This window comes from Bubalus bubalis, chromosome 2 (genome assembly GCF_019923935.1).
Source record: "Bubalus bubalis isolate 160015118507 breed Murrah chromosome 2, NDDB_SH_1, whole genome shotgun sequence".
NCBI classification, from domain to species: Eukaryota; Metazoa; Chordata; class Mammalia; order Artiodactyla; family Bovidae; genus Bubalus; species Bubalus bubalis.
Genome location: NC_059158.1, coordinates 170909329 through 170915328, shown reverse-complemented (window position 1 = coordinate 170915328; position 6000 = coordinate 170909329).

Here is a 6000-nt window from a genome sequence, read left to right as displayed (position 1 = left end):
TTCTGTAGGCCTTTCCCCCCTCTGTTCCTCACTGCCTTCTTTTGTGTTAAATACATATTTTTAGTATATCCTTTCAATTCTTTTGTTGATTTTTAAATGACCTTTAAAGTTCTTTTCCTCCCACAGTCATTGCATTCAGTTCAGTTTAGTTCAGTCGCTCAGTCGTGTCCAACTCTTTGCGACCCCATGAATCGCAGCATGCCAGGCCTCCCTGTCCATCACCAACTCCCGGAGTTCACTCAGACTCACGTCCATCGAGTCGGTGATACCATCCAGCCATCTCATCCTCTGTCGTCCCCTTCTCCTCTTGCCCCCAATCCCTCCCAGCATCAGAGTCTTTTCCAATGAGTCAACTCTTCGCACGAGGTGGCCAAAGTACTGGAGTTTCAGCTTTAGCATCATTCCTTCCAAAGAAATCCCAGGGCTGATCTCCTTCAGAATGGACTAGTTGGATCTCCTTGCAGTCCAAGGGACTCTTAAGAGTCTTCTCCAGCACCACAGTTCAAAAGCATCAATTCTTCGGTGCTCAGCCTTCTTCACAGTCCAACTCTCACATCCATACATGACCCAGGAAAAACCATAGCCTTGACTAGACAGACCTTTGTTGGCAAAGTAATGTCTCTGCTTTTCAATATGCTATCTAGGTTTATCTATCATAACTTTCCTTCCAAGGAGTAAGCGTCTTTTAATTTCATGGCTGCAGTCACCATCTGCAGTGATTTTGGAACCCCCCAAAAATAAAGTCTGACACTGTTTCTACTGTTTCCCCATCTATTTCCCATGAAGTGATGGGACCGGATGCCATGATCTTAGTTTTCTGAATGTTGAGCTTTAAGCCAACTTTTTCACTCTCCACTTTCACTTTCATCAAGTGGCTTTTGAGTTCCTCTTCACTTTCTGCCATAAGGGTGATGTCATCTGCATATCTGAGGTTATTGATATTTCTCCCAGCAATCTTGATTCCAGCTTATGCTTCTTCCAGCCCAGCGTTTCTCATGATGTACTCTGCATATAAGTTAAATAAGCAGGGTGACAATATACAGCCTTGACGTACTCCTTTTCCTATTTGGAACCAGTCTGTTGTTCCATGTCCAGTTCTAACTGTTGCTTCCTGACCTGCATACAGATTTCTCAAGAGGCAGGTCAGGTGGTCTGGCATGCCCATCTCTTTCAGAATTTTCCAGTTTATTGTGATCCACACAGTCAAAGGCTTTGGCATAGTCAATAAAGCAGAAATAGATGTTTTTCTGGAACTCTCTTGCTTTTTTGATGATCCAGTGGATGTTGGCAATTTGATCTCTGGTTCCTCTGCCTTTTCTAAAACCAGCGATAGGCATTACAATATGCATTCTACCACAATTTACTTCAGATTGATACTAATTCAATTCTGGTAAAACACAGAAAATTGTTCCAATCTAATCCGATTCCATCTCCCTCTCCTCTGTCCTATTATTATCATAGATAACAAACCATTCTATCTATCTACTATCTATCTATACATATCTATGTTATAAGCACAATGTTATAGTGTCATACTTATTACTTGATGCAAACATGCCTTTTGGAAGTTAAGAGAACTAAGAGAAAAATATGGTTATCTGTTACATAAACCTACATATTTACCCTTTCTGTTTCTCTTTACTTCTTCCATGGATTTAAGTTAACATCTAGAGTCATTTCCTTTCCCCCTGGAGGACTTTCTCTGTATTTCTTGTAAGGCAGGTCTGTTAGCAATAAAGTCTCTCAGTCTTTATCTGAAAATGTCTTTATTTTACTTCATTTTTGACGAGATATTTTACTGGATACAGAATTCCTGGTTGACAGTTTTTTCTTCAGCACTCTGAATGTATCATTCCACTGCCCCTACTTCCATCCTTTCAGATGAGAGAAGTCAGCCACATTATACTGTTGCTTGCCAACAAAGGTCTGTCTAGTCAAGGCTATGGTTTTTCCAGTGGTCATGTATGGATGTGAGAGTTGGACTGTGAAGCGGGCTGAGCGCCGAAGAATTGATGCTTTTGAACTGTGGTGCTGGAGAAGACTCTTGAAAGTCCCTTGGACTGCAAGGAGATCCAACCAGTCCATTCTGAAGGAGGTCAGCCCTGGGATTTCTTTGGAAGGAATGATGCTAAAGCTGAAACTCCAGTACTTTGGCCACCTCATGCGAAGAGTTGACTCATTGGAAAAGACTCTGATGCTGGGAAGGATTGGGGGCAAGAGGAGAAGGGGACGACAGAGGATGAGATGGCTGGATGGCATCACTGACTCGATGGACGTGAGTCTCAGTGAACTCTGGGAGTTGGTGATGGACAGGGAGGCCTGGAGTGCTGCGATTCATGGGGTCGCAAAGAGTTGGACACAACTGAGTGACTGATCTGATCTGATCTGCCTTTACTGATGAGTTGTTTTCGTCTTGTTTTTAAAATTTTCTCTTGGTGTTTTCAACATAATTGAGGCCCTACTATGTGATTCTCTTTGTGTTTATCTTACTTAGTGTTCATTGAGATTCTTGAATGTGTAGAATAATATTGTCATATACACACTCATGTTGACTGTAAGCCCTTTCTCCCACCTGGTGCGGGGGTGTTCAGATTTCTCCTAGAACAGGATGAACTTTGACTAGGCTGCAGTTTTAATTCAACTGTGTTCTCTGTGGTTAGCCCAACACACAGTCTCATGGCCCACCAAATTTGATTTTATCTTTTGAACTGGTAGGCATTTGGCTTCAACTTTAAATATTTTTGGTACATCATTGGGTTCAGCTCTGGTAGAGCCCCAGAATCCAATCACCATAAGAATGTTTGAGATTGTGCTGTTTCCTTCTACTTACCAGCCTCCTCCCAATTGCTGTTTTCTTGGCAAAATTCGGAGGAGGAAGTTTCTGGGCCAAGTGATCTGTCCTTGTGTTTGGTGCTTTTCCAGACTCCAATCTGTACCACAAACTCACCCTGTTTTCCAAGGTCTGGTTGATTTTCCCTCACCTTGGCAAAGTCTCTCCATCAATGACAGGACTGCTCTTACCTGGATCAGGTTATGGAAGCTGTCTCAGTTTCCCGTTCATCTACAAAAGCCTCAGTCCTCTCAGGAGTTTAGTTCATCAAGGTTTCCTGTGTCCACCACTTCTTGCTAGCTTCATAGAAACATATTACTTCATTTTGCTTGTTTTCCTTCTTCTTACCATAGGAATAAGGTCTTCTGTGTCCTTCTAAACCTAGGCTGGAAGCCGAGGTCAAGTTTGCAGTTTCCACTGGGTGTACTGAACTGTAGAGTGAAAGCTCTCAACCACTCAATTTTACTGTTATTTCGGTCTTGACCTTACAGGGCTGCTGTGAGGATTAAATGAGCTGATGCACCTACAGCCTCCACCCCAAGACTGGCAGCCAGCAGTGCTCAACAACCAACAGAGCTATAGTGTTGATTACAAATCATGGTGGCCTTGGGCAGGGCAGGTGCTGGGAAATTCCTGGCACAGCAAATGACACTGAAGTGAACTTGTTTTTATCCATCACCCAGTGTGATGAATCAAGGATAAGTATAATTCTGAAGGACACTGCCAAAAATGTGACACTTGATGGTTTTTCCCAGCAAGCACTTATTGAGGGCCTATGATATACTGGGCAAGCTCCTAGGTCCATAAATATGGGCTTGTTTCATTACCATAGAAAGTCTGAAAGAAGGGTCTTACTCCCCCTCACCCCCACACACAGATAAGAAGATGAAAGAAACAGGAAATGCAATTTCACTGAAACTCCTGTATGAACTTGACTTTCTTTCTTTCACATGTTCAAAATACAGTAATATTTAAATGGACAAATCCTTTGACTGAGACAGTTATTAAACCTCTGACTTTCACAAGTGCAGGATGGTATGTCTGTGTCCCTGCAGAATTCATATGTCAAAGTCCCAACCCCTATGGTATTAGGAGGTAGGAGGTTTGGGAGGTGATTAGTTACAAGGGTGGAGTGTTCACCAACAGGATTCCTGCTCTAATACTGATAAGAGAGACCCCCAGAGAACTCGCTCCCCCTCTTTCTGCCACATGGGGCCACAGGGAGAGGGTGGCCATCTGTAACCTATATGAGGGCCCTCACCAGAACTGACCTGGCTGGCACTCTGACTTCAGATTTCTAGCCTTCCGAACTTAAGAAATACATGTCTGTTGTTTGTAAGCCACTCGTTCTATAGTATTTTGTTATAGCAGCCTGAAAGGACTAAAACCTTCCAACTTCCTACAGGAGGCAGAACGGATTTCCAGTCACACTGGTCTCTGTGACACTCCTCTCAATGTCAGGGAGCAGCCCCTTGGTGGGCATCCCTAGGCACAGGGACCTTCCTGTCCCTTCCCCTTGCCCACCCTCCCCTCCCACTGCCCACACTGTTCAGTGGCTTGCTGAACCCCTCCTACAGGGGCCTTTCCTTAGGGTGGTGTTTGGATGCACGTGGCAGGAACTCCTGCCGCGTGGCTGGATCAAATAAGGGTGTCTTCTTGTCACTCACAAGCCATCTGAGTGGGGCGTCCAGGCCTGGGTTGAGTCAGGAAGGCCCCAAAGCTCCAGGACCTTTTCCTCCTGCCCATCATCCTTAAAGCCAGGTGCTGCGCTCCTGGGCAGAGTGGGTTTACCTACTGTGGTGTGGACAGAACAAAGTCAAGCGAGAGACGAACCTGGTGATGTTTCGCGTTGCTTAAAAAGAAAGGCGTTCCTTCCCCCGAGGCGCTTTACTACCGCCTGCTGGAATTAAACAGACGACCCCACCCGGCGGCCATCGGAAGCTGGGCGGCGTGCCCCCGGAAGTGTGCTATCTTGGTAGGCTGGAGCTCTTAGCTGAGCCTTGAGTGAGGGCTGGGCACATAAAGACGTGACAGCCCCCACTGCTGATGTTGAGAAACCCCCGGTCTGAGGTGGGGGAGCAGATGCATAAAAAGAAACCACGACACCATGATGCCACAGGAGGGACGCACAGGGCCCTGCGGCGCCCTGCACGAGTCTGCAGCCCAGCCCAGAACTGTGCCCTCTCTGGGTGGCCCTGCAGACCCCGGCCCCGGGTGCTGGGTTCAGGCCAGACTCAGTCCTTTGGCCCCACAGACCTGTCTGCTGACCATGGCTCAGTGAGCTCCCTGAGACCCACATCCCCGCCACTTCCGGTCCCCTGCCTGCCCTCACTCTGGAGAGGACCATCTATCTCAAACCCCAGCGCTTGTCAGAACTATTCCTTACTTGCTTGCCCGGGCAGACCTCCTCTCTGCTCTTACCCTGGCCAACCCCAGAAGCTGGGTCATCTACACCTTGGTTCTTGGCAACTGCGGCTGTCACCTGCCCTTTCCTGTTCCTCCTGGTGTGGTCCCGGGGCCGTAGCACCCTGGGAGCTTGTGTTAGAAAAGCAGGAATTTGGGCACTGCCGCAGACAGACTGGATGAGCCTCAGTTTTTAGTCAAGACTTTAGCATCCCCCAGTGGCATGGTCATAGCAGTTTGAGAAGCATCTCTGAGCCTTGCCTCCTGGTTCCAGGAACCTGTGAGGAGGATGCCAGACAAATGGTCTCTCTTCCTGGGTGTTTGATGTCAACAGTGGGTGTGGGTGAGATCCTGAGACCCCCTTTGCCACCACTCACTGGGAATCAGTCATCTGCTCTTGATAACTTTAGAGGAAGGCAGGCACTTGGTGGAGGATTTGAAGTGATAGGGCTGAAGAAAACAGATGCTGCCTGCTGAGGCCACTTCTGGCTGTCTACCGACTGCTGTGTGGCCTTGGCTGAGTGGCTTAACCTCTCTGTGCCTCTGTTTCCTCTTCTGTTAAATCAGGATACTAGAGGGTTTATCCATCTGAGTGTTGTGAGGATTGAGTTAGCCCTTGTAAAACCCTTGGTAATTACTGTCAATATTAATGAAGATTGTTGGCAGTTAACAAAGAACCTTGAAAAAATCTGTTAACATGGGTGCTTTAGGAAGACTTAGATGGAGATGGTTAGCAAATGTTTACCTAGTTACCACAAAAATAAATC